Source organism: Elgaria multicarinata, chromosome 1, assembly GCF_023053635.1.
Source record: "Elgaria multicarinata webbii isolate HBS135686 ecotype San Diego chromosome 1, rElgMul1.1.pri, whole genome shotgun sequence".
Classification (NCBI taxonomy): domain Eukaryota; kingdom Metazoa; phylum Chordata; class Lepidosauria; order Squamata; family Anguidae; genus Elgaria; species Elgaria multicarinata.
The window spans coordinates 183,176,424-183,194,327 of record NC_086171.1 but is presented as its reverse complement, the minus strand read 5'-3'; the positions used below and the strand labels follow the sequence as shown (position 1 = coordinate 183,194,327).

Here is a 17,904-nt window from a genome sequence, read left to right as displayed (position 1 = left end):
TGGATTGAGGGAAACAGTTTTGTCCTGCTATGTCAGGTGTGAGTTAGGAGGCCGCAGTGCCGGGGCCCACAGCAGATTGCCACTGGTAAAATTACATTTATAGCCCCCCTTTCTTCCATTATGGCATTCAAGGTGGTGTACATGTTGCTACTGGTGAAGTTGCCACCCAGTTTGTGGCTACAGTGGTCACAAAGCTTATTTGCAAGCAGAATTATGCTCCAGGGAGGGTTTTGGGAGTGCAATTCTGCTTGCAAACAAGGCGTGCACTCGTTGAGTAGGGTGACCAACTGTCAAGATTTCCCCAGATTTGTCCTGGTTTTTGTTCTTTCCATGGTGTCAGGGGGGATTTTCTATAATTTTCAATAATGTCCTGGAATGACACACCTTCCCCTTTAAGGCTGCCATTAGCATGGCAGGAGGGAATGAGATGCTTTCTTGAGGCACATCATTCCCCCACCCCGAGCTCCAATTGAGGTCTTAAAGGGGAAAGTGGGTCATTCGTGGACATTATAGAAAAGGCCCCAATTGGAGTGGATGGTGCTGGTGCAGAATGAAATCCTTTCCCCTCCTCCACTCCAATCAGGTTCTTTAAGGTGGCGGGGGAATAACGTACTTTCTGCAGGACTCAGAAAGCTGCTTCCCCACACACACACTAGGTGTCCTCTTTTTTGGTTTCCCAAATATGGTCACCCTATCGTTGAGTGCCTTGTTTGCTTGCTTGCAAGATCACCCCTTTTTTGCCACTGCCATGGTTGAAATCAGCAGCAGTTGTGGAGAGGGTGGCTGGCAAAATAGCTACGGGTGCATGCAATCTGTGAGCTGCATGTTGCCCATCCTTGCCCTATGAATAGGTTTGACTAGCATTACAGACATTGGAAACAGTGCTATTGACGCCACTCTGTAATAACTAAATTTCTCCTTCCCTGCAGACCCCACCACAATCTTCTCTAGAGGGTCCCTCAACCCTCCAAAGAAGATTTGAGGTGGCGGCAGGGAATGGAAGGGAAAGTCCATTCTGCCAACAGCATCCATTCAGTTTGTGGACAAACATTGTTAGAGTTCACACTTTTTAAAGAAGTATGGTATCAAAACACAGAGGTGTGCATGAGCTTCAGTAAAAATCTGCACGAAAAAACTCAATACAATCATATGTACAGTCATATCAAGAATGAGTTCTGGGTTCTTTGCATGTTTCATCAATGCACACCCGAACATTGTTAATGCAGGGGAAAGACATGAATTAATGGAAGGAACCAACAAAGTTTGCTGCAGCAAATGTTGCATGCACAGCATTCTGTAAAACTGTGGAAATAAGAATGAAACAGTAGAAAATTGGGATTCTGGGTTTCAGAGAGACATTTGGAGTAAAAGAATCATTGGAAGCAACCCTACACAGAGATTTCTTCACTTTGCATAATAGAACAGCACATATTTCGAACAGCGCTATATCTGTACCTGTCATTAGCACATAACTGGCCATGATTCGGATAAGTACCTCCATATATTATCTGTATTTTAAATTAATTGTTTGGTAAGGCAGGATCTATTTAGCACTAAGTCCACGTGCTTGCAAATTGCTTTGCTCTAGAAGATGTCTGATAGCTCATACTAATTATGGCAATTAGAATATAGAAAATATTCTCTCTTTCATATTTTAAACTTACATAAAAGTAAGAGCAGGCATTTTTTGCTGAAAATTATTCCTCCATCCAAATGGCTTTCTTGTGATCATCATCTTGCAGTTTGCCTTTAGTGATAGTGACATCATTAACAGTTACATATACGTGTATGGGTTTAAATGTCTGAATCAGTACTTTTTTCTTTTCTTATTTAGCTTCCCACAACCTGGCTTCCACCAGAGTTGTTTGTTATTGGTGTGAACTGTCAGCCACAACAGCTCATAGCCAGAGGCCATGGGCCAAGTGAGAGAACCCCATTTTTCAAGGACTTGTCCATTTGAGTTCCCAAGATTGGACTGGGAGCTTTGGCAACTGCTCCGACAAAATATGTCTACTGCTGTGATGCCAGGACCACGTTGGGCCTGGAACTCACATATCCATATGTTTGCAATGGTTCTAGTAGGGCAGAGGTGGGCAGCCTACAGCCCTAGAGTCACATGAAATGAGGCTGAAGGACTCGTGTGGCCCTCAGCCAAATTAGATGACCGCAAATTGCTCTATGTAGGGCTGGAATCATTTTTAATAATGCATTTTAAATGTGATTTACATATTTTGATGTGAACCACTTAGGGATTTTTAAAATTATATTTAACAGTATAGAAATATCACAAATAAATGAATTAAAAAATAAGGGCGGCCATTTGCAGATTGCCAAAAGAAGAAATGCATCACCATAAAAGAGGCCAAGAGAAATTGAGTGTAAGTACATAAAATGTGTTTATGATAGTTTATTTATATAGATGAAAATTTAAAAATAATCACTATAATTTCAAGAGAAATGTAATATGTGACACCCACTAACCAGGTGACCTGCTGCCACTTGCTGTTCAGGTGCTGGTCTTCCTTCTTAGTTCTTATGGCTTTTAAAAAATCTTTTAAGCAGGATGTGGATTGGGCAGCTTTCGAACAGAGGATGCTTTCAAATACAGGACTGTAAAGTAGGACACCTGGCCACCCTCAGTTTCAAAAGCCCACTGCAGTCAGTTCAGACCTCTGGCAAGAGCAACTTACCCCTTCCCTAGCAGCCTGGTGGACGAGAAGGAAGAGGGAGGAAGAGAAAAGAGGGTGGCAGGCAGAGAGAAAATGAAGTGGCAGAAAGAGAAACGGGGGTGACCACTTTTGGTTCTGGTCCCACCCACCACAGGCTTCAGCCCTGTTATCCACTGGCATGTGGCCCGTGACATTACCATGTAGCCCTTTATGGGAAAACAGCTTCTCATCCCTGTGGTAGAGGGAAGGGTGAGCATGGAAGAAGTGGAGGGACAGGAGTTACAGGGAAGGCGGGAGGCAGGGGAAGGATTAAGACCCCTCTGCTCCTTCTTTGTAGAAAATGCCCCTCTTGCAAAGCTGCATTTCCCTGGAAGAAGCACCCATTGACCATAAATAGACACAATTACATATAACATGCACTTTCTCCTTAAGGATTTGTAACAGACTAGCACTGCAGTCTGTTACAAATGTAAAACTGCCTGCTGGCCCTAATTTTTCCTTTTTTAAAAAAGTCACTGAAAGTAATTTTCAAGAGGATAATTGCCCTTGCAAAAATTGCAGTCTTTGCAAATACACCCTAAAGGGGGGTGGGGTGGGGGTGGGGTGGACTGGACATATTTAAAGCCCATCAACCGTGGCAAAATCCCTCTTAAATTAATCAGCTGTCTCAGTGTTCACAGCAGAGTATGGGAAACAGATGCTAGCAAGAAGATACACATCCCAGAGGGGAAAATCAGAAGTGCGAAAAGAATTTGACGCCAAGCCAGAAACAGGTGATCAAGTAATTAGACTGACTCCCTCATGACAAAATTAAATTAAGCAAAATTTCTTTAAAGCATGAAGAATCTGTGCATAGATATGCAGCAGGACTTTGTGCAGCAACAGTAGTAGCAAAAGAGGACAGTTACCCATAACAGTTGTGCTTCGACACCATTGAGTAATGTACCATCCCATCCTGTCATCAGTGGGGTTTGCTCCCAAGTAATGGTGCGCAGGAACTGCAGTTTAATGGAGCCAGAGAACTACAGCGGAAGTTCTGTGCCACTTGAACTGGGAACGCTGTAAGCAGATCGCAGGTCCATGACAAGTTGTTTATGTTTGTTTGTCATTATCAGTGTATTCAAAGTTTTTCATTTTCCAATGGTATAAAAATCATAAAATCTTCCCTCCTTCCTGTTCCTCCACCTCCTTCCTCCAGACCCCCTTTGGGTTTTCCCCTCCCTCCTTCATAATGACCTTTAGGTAAAGAGTTTCATGTTCCAATGGAGGCTTTTTAAAAGTCTATTTGCAGATGGGGAACATTTTTGGGGGTGGTAGTGGCTGTTGGGGGGGGTAACAGTAATGAGTCTCCCCATCACTGTTCCCTCCCCCTCTTCAATCAGGCTTTTGTAAAATCCTGATTGCAGTTGGGGAGGGGCAATGTATGAGTGTGTATGTGAGCTGCATCAGACGAGTATTTTATTGCACACACATTACTGGGCACTCATGGATTTTCACCTCCTGCCCCTTCTAGCCTTTTTTGCGCCACAAAAACACCCCCCATTAAGTCCAACTTATATTTAAAGACGGAAGTTGCTGCTATCTCCTGCTGTGTGCAGGAGAAGCAGCATGATCAAAACAGCCCACTGAATGTTTTTTACTTCCTCTTTCAAAACAGGGAGTAATGAGGGACAAACGCATGGGCAGAGAAGTGGCGGTAAGTAAACACGATTTTCCTCCATGTGATGATGCTCTCTCAGTGTGGCGAGGTGGTGTGTTACATGCTTACAGTGGGGTGGCTCCATCCACTGTGGGCACATAGACAGAGGGCCAAATTGCTTGCCTGGAACCCATTTGGACATTGGCCTAGAAAATGTTTCCCATTCTCTTTGTTTTGATGGGAACATGCATTTACACAATCTGAGGGAAACTGAAGTCACCCCTAACTATAACACTTCCTCATTTAGCTGTCTCCCTAATTTCTTTCTCCATCTCAAGAGCACCCTGGGCATTTTGGTCAGGGGGTTGATAGCATGCCCTCAATACTAAATTAGTTTTGGAGCCTGGTGTTGTCATCTGACCTGATTCTGTGGAGAAGTCTGCCCCTTTAAAGGTTTCCAGTTTCCTTGACATGGTGCCCTGTTACACAACTAACTCATTTGTAACTCATTTTTCCTCTCCAAGTATCCCTGGCCAGTGAAGCAGATTATCCAATTTTATCATTACAACAACCCCGAGGGAGGGAGATCAGGCTGAGAGACAGTGGACTTGCCTGGGACTACTCAGTGAAATTTATGGCAAACGTAGGATATGAACCCAGATTTTGCTGCTCCACAGTCCGACATTCTGTCCCCTATAGGATATTGCCTCTGACTCACACACCCAAGGTTGGGTGAAAAAGAAACTGTACTGAAGATGTTGCGATGCATCATACAAAAGATAATGCAAATTGAAACATTTTCACACCAGTTAGGATGGCATATTCTTGAAGTGCTACATCTGTGTTGTTATGTTTGGCTGCTTTAAAAAAAGTCTTCTTTACAAAATAGAAAACTAAAGAAAAAATGCAAACTGGGAAGCCAGGTAAATGTCTTCTGTTAAGAAGACAGGCTGGCCTGTCAAGAAGCAAAATGTCCTACTGAAAAATGTTGCAGCCAAAAGCGTCTGTCCGTTCTGTCTGTCTGCCTCTTCCATGCTCAATATAAACTTTATTTGTCTTTGTATTTCTGGCCCACATGTCATTCTTGATACATCAGTAAAGTTACGATCAGTCACTTCTTATCATGTGTCTTTTGATGAGTCAGGGGAAAGCTGCATACAATGAGATTTTAAAGGACCTTTATTATTATTTCTCTTTCTTTCTTTTACTTTTAAATTTCCAGCTCATGTTGAGCAAGCTATCCCTGAGGCTATTATTATTTCCTTTCTCAAAAACGTTTTTCAATTTTTTATTTTTTTATTTTTATCCCCAGTTATCCCCAGAGATGCAATAGCTAAACCACCTGCCAAGGTGGTTTGAAGCTGATAAAAGAGTGAGGACACAAAGAGTAACATTATGAACCTGAGGTTCAGTTTTCACATGCATTTTCTGATGCGGTAGCTGAGTCAAATCTATTGGCTCGGAGCAGCTCCATATGTTTAGCCATTGTGACGACTCCCACCTTATACTGCTCCTTTATTCCTTTCCTGAATCGAAGGACCCAGCGCAGGTGCAGGTGTCAAGAGGCTTGGAATGTGCAGCCATCCCTGTGACACGCCTTTCCCTACTTAGGCCCACAGCTATACAGCTCAGCACCCTAGCCCCAAATTCTCCCTTCCACTGCCACCATATACCTGTACCCTTCCCAGGTACTCCAAGGACCACACCAGTTGTAATGAAATGTAATTTATTAACAAGTAGTTAGTGCAGGTACAAAACCTTAATGGTTTCCTCAGGTCTCAAGCGTATGGTTACAAAGCACAATGTGTATTGGTTTCAGTCAGTAATTTCTCTTAAAAGTTTCAAATGTGACTTAAATGTTCTCCTGCCTACTCTACCCCTACTAGGCTATACTATTCTCTTTCCCACACACTAATCCACCAAAACAACAAAACACGCAGACCCTTCCTATCTCTAATCCAAAACTCATCCAACAACATCATACCTTTTCTCCTGTCAGCAGAAGCCTATATACTCCACCGTCCTCCGACTCCTCCCATTCTCTCACGCCAATCCAGACACTCCACACAAACATCCAATAAGCACTCTCCTGTCATCCAGCACTCCCTCTCCTTCTATGGCCTCATACTTACCAATCAGCTATAAATACACAGTGACTACTTTCTTTAAACTTTTCAATCATTATTATTAATTAATAAACTTTTATATTAAACTTAACATCATAGCCTCATGCAGTAGAACATCACAGCCATTTGTGTCAAGTTTGATTTGGGTGATATTCACAATGCCAATGGAAACGTTAGGAAAATTAAAAGAACCAAAGTGACTCCATTTTGTATTAAGACATTTTATATTGATTATGCTGTCCGCTGCTTGAACATTTTATGCCTGTGTAATCACTTAGTCAAGGAACAAAGAACAATGGAGGTAGCAACAGGAAGATATAAACTATGTGTTACTCGTTAGCTGCTATACCTCAGTATCCAGGAAAACATAGTATCCAGGAAGGATAACAGCTGCAGTTACCAGATAAGCACAAAGTTTGGGCATTTCAGTCAAGTTATTGTATAGCTGAATGTATAAGAAGAACTGCTTTTAGATTTGTTTGGCCTCACAGCTGATCTATTTAGCAAAATAAAATCTGGTTGCAACCTCCTCTGGATCCTGCTTCCCTTCCTGAAGGAAAATTGGGGAACCCCCCGCCCCAGGAAGACACCCCAGAGCGTCTCTGTTCACGCAACAGAAATAAATAACAGGAAATGGATGTTTGTGCTGGCATTGTGAATATGTATTTATTTATTACATTTATATCCCACCTTTCCTCCAAGACATTCAAGGCACCATAGTCTTCCCCCTGTTTTAACAGTGTAACAACCCTGTGAGGTAGGTTAGGCCAAGAGACAGTGACTGCCCCATGGTCACCCAAGGAGCTTCATGGCAGACTGTGGGCTTGAACCTAGAGGTCCACAGACCCAGACCAACATTTTTTCTAACCCCTCCAATACACTGACCAAATCACCCACATCTATACTGTCCAGTAGCCAACAAATAGTTCACAAAACAAAACTTAAAACCATAAAATATATTGCTATAGTAAAGCATAACATAGCAATCTTAAATTTAAAATAGAACAGAAAGCAGCACAAAGATCTAAAGAATGCACTAACACAGTTTTTTTTTAAAGTGAAAGACTAAAAAAAACCTGGGAAAATAAAAAGACCTTCATCTGCTGCTGAAAAGACTACTATGTAGGAACCCAGTGAGCCTCTCTGGGGAAGGAATGCTACAATTGGACTGCCACCACTGAAAAGGCCTTCTGCACTGTAGCCACACACCTCACCTCATTCAGCAAGGGCATGAATCACAAATTGCAATGCATGTGGTAGGGTTTGCCACATGAAGAATTCCCAATTGGCTGCATTTTCAAACTATATTGAATGCATGTCTTGGGCTTCATTTAGATTCTTTTATTAGGCCAACCCACAAGACACAAAATACAAAGCAAACTTTCAAGTTCTTCATTGGGCAAGATGCTAGAGCAAAAAAAGGGGGAGTGTGGGAGGGGTGAGGTGAGGTTAAAAAAAAAAGTGGCCAGCTCTTCAAAGGGGGGGGGGAGAGTGTGGGAGGGATGAGGTGATGTAAAGAATTGACCAGCTGTTCAAGCCATGAAGTTTGCATCTGGTTACAGTGGTAAGTAGAAAGTGGAAGCAGGCTGCAGGCATTCAGTTAGGCTCTACCAGGTACAACCTGACACTGTCTCAGAACCTAGGAAAGCCAAATTCGAATGTCTGTGTAATGCCTGCCTCTAAGAGCCTTGGAATGTGGTTTCTGTAAAGTGGGAAGGACATGGAACACAAGGACGAGAGAGTGAAATGCCAGTTGGAAAGGGTAAGTGCTCGGTGCCAGAGAAGAGGAAGAGGCAGCAGGAGAGGGAAGGAGGAGAGCTGAGGAGGACATTCAGGGAAATCAGCAGTGGGATGAAGAAGAGAAGGAAACAGATCAACCAGTCTTCAGCTAGAAGAAGAGCAAATCTCCACGATAGAGATTGGCAACAAAAGACTAAAGGAACCTGGGGCAAGGAACTGCTGTTGGTCTAGCAAGAGTAGCACAGCGCTTGCTCTGCAGTGAACTGTGGTCTAAAGTTAGAGTTGTTCGTACTTGGTTTATAGTTCTACTAATCATTTTCTTAATATTGTTATTTACCAAACACTCTGAAAGTTAAGCACGTGCTGTTAAATAATAAATATCCTTTTTGCCTCTGGAGTGATTGCAGTCTACCGCTTGTGGGGAATGTGGAGTGTGCGAAATAACGAGGCAGACATAGGATTGGGATTTAAACAGGGCCACATTTATTAATAGATCTGCAGAAAGGGAAAACCTAAGCGGACATCTTCTCTAATCCGGCCTAATGCTGTGGTTTTATCAGGTGAGACATTTACGGGCCTGAGAGTGGCGCCTCAACATTCGCCATCTCACAGGCTTCCCCCTTTTGGGGTAGGGAGGCCTTCTGTGCCGCCGCCCCTCGTGCTGTAAAGTTCCCAGTCGGCGAGGAAGGTTGGCATCAAAGGTAACCCTTATCCCCATCCGCTGGGCCATAAAACATCCAGCTGGGGAGCCTCAGGAATTACCGATCACTGCAATGGTACCTCTGAATGCTCACTGACCCTAACCTGCTCAAGATACCTGCACATACCTGCCTATCATCAAACGTAACCAAATTGTTAACAAAGCCAAATCAATCTAATTATTTTACGCTGCCTGTCATTACAGTGTGAAGTAGGTAAAAAAACCTCATAACCAATGAAAGATTATGAGCAAAAAATTCCTACTCGGCCTCCCTAAAGGACGACCAGCAAGCCCATACTACCTACAGGGAGGGAGAGAGGGAGCTGCACTGCAAAAACGAGGAAGAGGGGAGGGGCAAGAGCCATTTTATGGTCTTGGATTCCCCCTTCCCTCTCCATTGGTGTCACCAGGAGGCTGCAAATGGCGCGACTCCATGCCTTGTTTCCCACCCCCACCCACAGTAGCCTCCCCACGCCCAGGCTGTGCCAGGCGTAGAAGTAAGACATTCCTCATCATAGTTATAGAAACCAGAAACATTACATCTGCAACCTCCTCTCACTTTCTATCTTAAGACTGAAACCAGCTGCAGACATCACGGCTTGAACATCATCCACACATACCTTTCTTTAACACAGTGCCTGAGAAAGAGTTCTGGAGAACTCAAAACCTTGCAGAGTCTTTTGTGACCATCAAGCTGCCTTCATAAAAGGTGTTCCCTTGATATGGATTTTGTAAATTTTCCTTACAATCATTACATTATTACAACTGTATGAAAGCCAGGGAAAGGCCATTCTAATTCCCTATCTTTCAAACTGTTCTCAGTTCAAGTTCAACAAAAATTGATGATCAGTAGTATGCACTAAATGAATATTCATGAAAGTCATTGACTCATTAGGCCAAACATTTTGAAGAAGAAGAAGAAAGAGGAGGAGGAGGTGGTATCCTGGTTTTATTAGAACATAGAGTGGCATCACCAAAGTAGAGGGAGAGCGTCACTGAAAAAAGAGGACACTGATTTCCATAAAATGTGCATGTACTAATGTATACTTGTAGATGCTAATTTAGAAATAATTCCTATGACACATTTGAAATATACAATTCCAATTTGAATCTCCCATGGCAATCAGGCTCCTGCGTTCTGAAAGTAAATATGCCTAGGCAAATGTGAAGCCTACAAACCAAATTTCATTTCCCTTGAGTCTTGGGTAATTACTCAAGCCTGCAGAATTCAGGAGATGGGAGCATATCATTTTCTGGCCTTTCTCCTTTGGCCTCTCTTATGGTTGAAAGCACTAAACCTCCCGATTCCACCAAAAACAATAACATTTGTATCACCGTGTTTCTAAACATTTATACAGTCCCTCCTGATTTTCTCATTCTGCAAGTGGAACCCCATTGTCTTAATAAATAAAATAAAATAAAATAAAATAAAAACACTGGCTCAGCAGAAGGCAGTTTTAAATGAATTCTCTGCCAAAGGAATAAGCATCATTTACTCTGTTGCCGAAGAATAATGCAGTCTTTTGTTAACTAATTCTTTTCAGCTCAGACAACTCTGGGCAGTCTTTGGCCCTGAGACCACCTGGAAGAGCCACCTGGTTGTGTTTCAGTATTTGCTGATTCTCAGGAAGGATTTAGGGATCTTGCCAGAGAATTGGTGGAATAAAACATCCCATTGTCCACAGTTCACTGTGTATAGTCTGCTAAACAGAGCTGCCATTGTTTTTCTAAATCATTGTTTTCCCTGAAACAATTTTGATTTATTTCATGCATCAGTTCATTGTAGCTGCTAAAGAAATGATCCACGATGTCTAGCTCCTACATATAGTGTTTGCTCTGTGCATGTAATGCCATGTATGTAACTTGCTCAGAATTCCTGGAGAGCTTAACATTAATTGCATGGAGAACAAGAGGATGTAAATAAGAGGGTCTGGGTCTGTTGGATATATAAGGGCTAGTGCCTCAGAAGCTGTGGGCTGGGCTGGGCTGGGGGAGTTGATGTAAGCCAAGAAGTGGAGACAACTGCTTTGAAGATGCAACATGTTAAAGATATTGCAGGGGACAGAACCAGCTGTGAGAATCAGAATACAAGCTCTTAACCAAAGTGGAATTCAGGGCTGGCCCTACCATTAAGCAGAACGAAGCAGCGGCTTAGGTTGCAGATGCTGTGGGAAGTGGGAGGGCCACAATGATGCTCCTCCAGACCCCTGGGCATTTCCTTCTATTGGAGGACAGAGCTTTGTGTGTCAGGTGGCCTACCCTGCATCTCTCTTAACTATCCTGCTGCCCTTAGGTGCAATGGAGGGTGCTGTCCCATCACTGGTGTTGAAGTAAGACTCAGTTGCCAGTCTTGTCAGCTTCTGTACATGGAATTGATGAGGTGCCATCTTGTCCTACACCTCAAGCAGTAAATGTTCTTGGGCTGGCCATGGTGGTGCACCTGTGCACCCTCAGGGGAATTTCATAGAACCAGGGTTGGCTGAGTGTTTCACTCTAGGGATGTTCTGTAACATCATTAACTACGGTGGCTACTTATGCACCTCAAAAAAGAAAAGAAATGAGGAAACACATGATCAAGAGAGAACACAAGATGAGACTGGTTTGTATATTCTAAATTATATGAATTAGACGCAACTTTAGAAAGGATCACTATACTTTTAATAGAAATTCAATACTTCTCACCATATTAGGGAAGAGTGTGAACAGGTGACCTGGGTGTCAGTCTGCTGTCCAGGTGCTAACTGTGGATGGGCAACTTCAAGGCCCCTGCTCTCTCTCTTTATGGTTCTTTATCTTTCAACTGGACTTGGAGTAGGCAGCCTTTCAGACAGAGTATGCCTTCAAATAGAGGACTGCTCTCTTTCAATTAGAATACTTGTCCATCCCACCTCCTGCCTCTAGCATGCCTGTCATGTGTCTTTGAAAACCCAGTGAGACAGGTGCAGCCTGTGAACTCCATCCTGTCGGAATAGAATGAACTGGGGAACTGTGTTGGGTTATTGTGCCAGAACTTTTCTCTCTCTGGAACTCTGTTTGTGCTCAGAAACAAACACACATCACACAGGTCTTACACAGCAGAGCTGGTTTATTTCCTTCAGGCTTCTGTGCAGTTCAATTCAGATCAGTTCAGATCAGCACACTGAGGCATGCACAGAGAGCAGTGATCATAGAGCAGTGATCAGTTCCATTTTACACAAGTGAGAAACTATATACACATCTTACACAATTCTTATCTACATTACATACAGCTGTGATGAGGCTAACTTAGAATCTTGGCAAGGTTCCCAGAACAGCCTCTATCTCAAGGTAATTGCCCACAGATAGACTTTCTCTGTTTAACCCTGAGATAGCCATACACACACAATTTTAATGACTAAGCAAGTATTTCTTTTCATATACTTAACAGTCCTCCTCTTGCGCATGTTGTTTAAATTGTGTTACAATCTGAGACCCAGCTTTAAAAGCATCTCTTTGTGTTTTACCATTGAACGTTCCACCTGTCCTTTCTCATTTTGTTTTATTTTGAATACCCATTTACAGGTAATGGCTTTACAACCTTCAGGTAAAGGTACTAGCTCCCACGTTTCATTTTTTTCCATTGCTCTGATTTCCTCTGACATTGCTTCATGCCAGCCCTGAGCTTCTGTAGGTTCCATTTCCTGAATTTCCTCAAATGAAGTAGGTTCATAGGCTATTAGTAAAGCTCTATGAGAAACCTGTTTGCTTTGGTATTCATCTGAATAACGAATTGGAGCTTTGCGTTCCCTTTCTGATCTTCTTGGCATAGTTACAGGCATAGTTTCCTCCTCTACAGTTTCTTCCCCCTCCCTCTCTTGCTGAGATTGTTCAGGAATTTCTTCTGTTTCTACAGCTTTCTGTTCTACAGGCAAACTTACATACTGTTTTGTTTCCTGCATTTGTTCATGAAAAACTACATCTCTGCTCACAATTACACTTTTGTGATATGGAGACCACAAACGATAGCCTTTTGTTTGTGTATCATATCCCAACAGTTTACATTCCAAACCTCTCTGAGCTAGTTTTCCTGGTCTGTTTTCTTTCTGAATATGAGCAAAACATTTACTTCCAAAAACCCTTATATGTGACACTCTAGGTTTTCTTTTGTAAAACATTTCATATGGAGTTTTTTCATGTACAGAGTGGTAAAGCCTGTTTAACAAATAATTTGAGGTGGACAAAGCTTCTGCCCAGAACAGGTTAGACAATCCTGACTCTTTCAATAGAGCTCTTAACATGTTCTGCAAGGTTCTGTTTTTCCTTTCTGCAACTCCATTTTGAAATGGTGAATATGGAGCAGTAAGGTCATGTTGTATACCCTCATCACTGAGGAATTTTTTAAATTGGTTGCTGAGAAATTCACCTCCCCGGTCCGTTCTTAGATTAGCTATAGGTTCTTTAAATCTATTTTTACTCCACTTAACAAAGGCTTTAAACTTTCCAAAAGTTTCACTCTTCTGTTTTAACACATACACAAATCCAAATCTACTGTAATCATCAACAATAGACAAGAAAAATCTGTTTCCTCCTTGACTTGTCTCAAAAGGACCTGCAAGATCTGCATGAATTAATTCAAAAATTCTTTTTGTTGTTCTCTCACTATGTTTTGGAATGTTTGACTTATGATACTTGGTTTCACTGCATACATTACATTCTACATAGTTAGAACATGGTTTGATTTTCACCCCTTCACACAATTCTGGAATCTTAGAAATTGTTTTATAGTTAGCATGACCAAACCTTTTATGAGTTAAATGGATACACTCTTGGTGTGGTTTGCAATTGGCTATTGTTTTTGTTGTGACTTTGCTGGCTACAACTTCATTTTCTGTACAAGTATTAATCACATACAAAGATTCTTTCATTATTCCCTGCACACACACCTTGTTTCCCTGTTTTATAGTACAATTTTCTTCAGTAAAACAAACCTCATACCCCATTTCTGTTAACTGAAACACACTTAGAAGGTTTGTTTCTAATTCTGGTACATATAAAACACTTTGTAGTTCAACTCCCAGACAATCAAAATATACATTACCCACACCACATATCTGGATTTTTGTTCCATTTGCAAGGGTAACACACTTTTGCTCTGAAGTAGAAGTTTCCAAGGTTACAAATGAAAGTTTGTCTTTTGCCATACTTTTTGAAGCCCCAGAGTCCAAAAACCAAGGATTCATTGTCTCTTTGACTCTTGCTAGAAGACACTTCTTTGTTGATTCAGCTTCATTCATGTTGTTTTCTTCTCTCCACTTTGCTGTTGACTGCTTTTTCTTCTTGTTGTTGCAATCCCGCCTTAAGTGTCCTGTGGAACCACAGTTAAAGCATTTCCTTGCCTTTAATGCAGCCACCACATCAGAAGATTTATGGCTTTGTTGAAAATCAGCCACAGGAAGTTTAAGGCTCTGTTGTTTTGAAGCTTGTCTTCTTTCATAGGTTTCCAGTAGTTTTCCAGCTACATACTCAAGGGTTAAATTTTTCTCCTCTTGACTTTCCATCATGGTGACAACCGCGTCGTACGATGAATCAAGACTTGACAAAATCACATAGACTTGGTGTATAGTTGTAAACTCCATCCCTCGTGCCCTGAGTTGATTGAAGATTTCTCTCATGCTTTTCAAATGGTTTGACATAGACTCCCCTGGTTTCAGCTTCATTCCATACAGCTTCCGGGTCAGAATTATTTTACTGCCCGCTGTTTCTCTTTGATATACAGCTTGTAGCGCATTCCAGCACTCTTTTGATGTATTCAAAAACTGAATGAAGGAAATTTGAGAGTCTTCCACAGCTAATGCAATAACTGCCATTGCTTTTGCATCATCCTTAAACCATTTAGCATTCTGTGGATCTGCTCTATCTGGTGGATCCTCTGTGACTACATACCACAGTTCAGCCTGAATCAGATACATTTGCATTTTGTAAGACCATAATGCATAGTTAGAGTCATTCAGCTTTTCCAACAATTGATGCAAACCAGACATATTAGCTCCTGCCATTTCCTCTGCTTTAGGAATTGGTATCTCACCGTCCCGTCCTCCTGCTCAGAGTCCTCCTCAGAGTCAGCCGACTGAGATTTTTCCTCACTTTGCAGCACTGGCTTTAGCTTGATGTCTTCCTTCATCAACAGTTTTCTGTTTTAGCAGACTCCTGGTTCTGGTTCTGATACTGCACCGTTCCCACCAAGTTCTGGTTCTTCTGCCTGGGTTAGGCTGGCGTAGGCTTCCTGGACTGGACTGGGCCCATAACCTTTGTTGGGTTATTGTGCCAGAACTTTTCTCTCTCTGGAACTCTGTTTGTGCTCAGAAACAAACACACATCACACAGGTCTTACACAGCAGAGCTGGTTTATTTCCTTCAGGCTTCTGTGCAGTTCAATTCAGATCAGTTCAGATCAGCACACTGAGGCATGCACAGAGAGCAGTGATCATAGAGCAGTGATCAGTTCCATTTTACACAAGTGAGAAACTATATACACATCTTACACAATTCTTATCTACATTACATACAGCTGTGATGAGGCTAACTTAGAATCTTGGCAAGGTTCCCAGAACAGCCTCTATCTCAAGGTAATTGCCCACAGATAGACTTTCTCTGTTTAACCCTGAGATAGCCATACACACACAATTTTAATGACTAAGCAAGTATTTCTTTTCATATACTTAACAAACTGTTGATCTGCTTCCAGCATCACAGCACAGATGAAATGAAGCCTAGCAGGGACACACAGAAAGCAAAAGGACAGGAAAGGAAAAGGGGGCTCTCACCTGACTCTAAACTAGCCTGATTTCACCAGTTGCTGTAGCAGGTAAGGAAGGCAAAGTAATTTGTTCCAAAAAGCAACAACAGGGATATAAGAAGAACGCTGCTGGATTGGACCAATGGCCACCTAGTCAAACTGCACTACTCAGACACCAATTCCTGCCTTCCTCTATGCCACCCCCATGGTACCATCAGAGGCAGGTGACTGTGGGGCAAGGCTGACAATTTCCCCTCCACACTTCCCATTTTGGAACTTTTGTAGAGGGAAGAACTGGCAGCAGGGAGGGCTGTCTAACATCATTGGAGGCCATGTTGCTGGGATACATGGGAACTCGAATTTCCTATGCTCCCTAGTTTAGTGAATGTAGGGCAGGACCCCAGGAAAAGCCAGGTCACAAAGTTTGGCTAATGAGGATTTTGTTGTAATTTTACATATTACCAATATACCTGCTTAAGAGACAATACAACCGACGGAAGGGATTACTAGCCAATCCAGAACTTAACTCAGCACCCTCTATCATTATTTATTAAAAGCATTCTCCCTTTAATACATTCAGGAAGCACAGTTGGAAAGCTACATATCTAAATAAAATAAAATAAAATAAAAACAGATTCAGGTAAAGGGCTGACGAATATGGCGTAGTTCAGCCTTCCCCCAACCTGATGCCATACAGATTTTGTTGGGTTTCAACTCCCTTCAGCCTCAGCCAGCATGGCCAGTGATGAGGCATGATGGGGGTTGTAGTCCAGTAATAGGTGGAAGGCACCAGGTTGGGGTAGGTGAGTGTATTTCATGTTGCATTTATTCGCAAATATTTTCAAGAAGTGAAACAAATAATATTGATGAGTAATCCCGAAATAAAGATTTCATTTTAGCAATATTAGGATCATTTTATAAGAACCTTAACTGAACCCAGTGGCTATCTTGAGAACAAGTTGCATATGTAAAGAACACGCTTTTGCTGGAGTCAAAGATAGGGTATACGTTTATAATAGCTGTGTTTGACTTGGGGGTCAAGAGGATTATCCTCATGCAGCATTGCTTAGTAGGTCTTTTTCTAAAGTTCAGTTCTTGTGGCTTATGACATCAGCTGCCACCCCAAAGAGCAAATTATAGCTTTGTAGTACTTAAATATTCTGTTATCCTACTGAAGGCTTTCTTCCCATGACTTCGCAGGGTCCGTAGAAGGGAAATATTACCAATCCCTGCCCATACACTTAACCTTTTCCGGACTTCATTAAACAGACAGCTCTTTTTGCACAACTGACAGTATCTATGAAAGATATGATATCCATTAATTTAGGACGTGTGAATTGTTTGACCGAAGGCGGACCATAAACTGCTCATTCACTTTCCTATTTACCCATCTCTCGAAATGCCTTGTCGGAATGTGGTTCACTTTTCTTCTATCTTCAGTGGGTGCTAAGGAGGTCACAGACAGGCCAGGGCTTAAAAGGTGATGGAAGGCAATACTAATCCACTGAGGACAGGATAATGTGATACATGCAATAAATGACTAGGACAAGTGATTAGAGTCTGGATTAATTTGTGATTAGACACGCTGACTGAGCTCACAGACGCCAGAGGTACCCAAAAGGGCATTCACAGGGAGGTAATAATTATGCCCCAAACTAGAGATGACTAAAAAAGAAAAGAAAAAAAAATCACCAGTTTTACCAGCATACAATTTAGAAACAAAACAAGGCAGGGACTGCAACACCCTTAAGTGGAAACCTTGCTTTCATAGTCATAAAGTATGAAACTTTGTAAAGTTTTATGCAGCACTTCAGATCCTTTGCTTGAAGGCCAATAAACATATCTCGTATATCTCTCACTTTCCCCCCTAAATAGATGCATATATTTCTAGGCAAGCAGAAACTGAAATGTGTCAAATTACTCACCAGGAACGGTGTTGGGGATGTGAGACAGTAGTTCCTCCTTGCCCACTGGATGAGGGGGCTAAACGAGTGTAGTATTCCTTTATAGCCCTGGTTTTACCTACAATAAAGAGGACAACAGAAAATCATGTTACCAATTACGGCATATCAACAAATGTTTTGTCATCTGCTATACACAGATGGGGACCTGTTTTGTGTTAAGTAAATACATCATTTATTAATACTACTTGAACTGTGTTGGGATGAATTTCCAAAAACAGACCAGCAGATTTCTTTAATGTAGCAGTGCGAAACTTCCCTTTTTTGAATTAGGGATAGGAGAACCAGGGCGGGAGAATCGGGGATGCTTGAGCT

General features: G+C 42.0%; 1 protein-coding gene across 2 annotated transcripts in view; it reads right to left on the bottom strand.

Moving 5' to 3' along the window:
• Nucleotides 1-17,904, bottom strand: part of RALY (RALY heterogeneous nuclear ribonucleoprotein) — a 278,971-nt gene that overhangs the window by 161,074 nt on the left and 99,993 nt on the right. For both annotated transcript variants that reach the window (XM_063145266.1, XM_063145277.1), the window contains exon 2: nt 17,554-17,650. The gene's annotated coding sequence lies outside the window, so the exon portion shown is untranslated. The remainder of the gene's footprint in view (nt 1-17,553; nt 17,651-17,904) is intronic.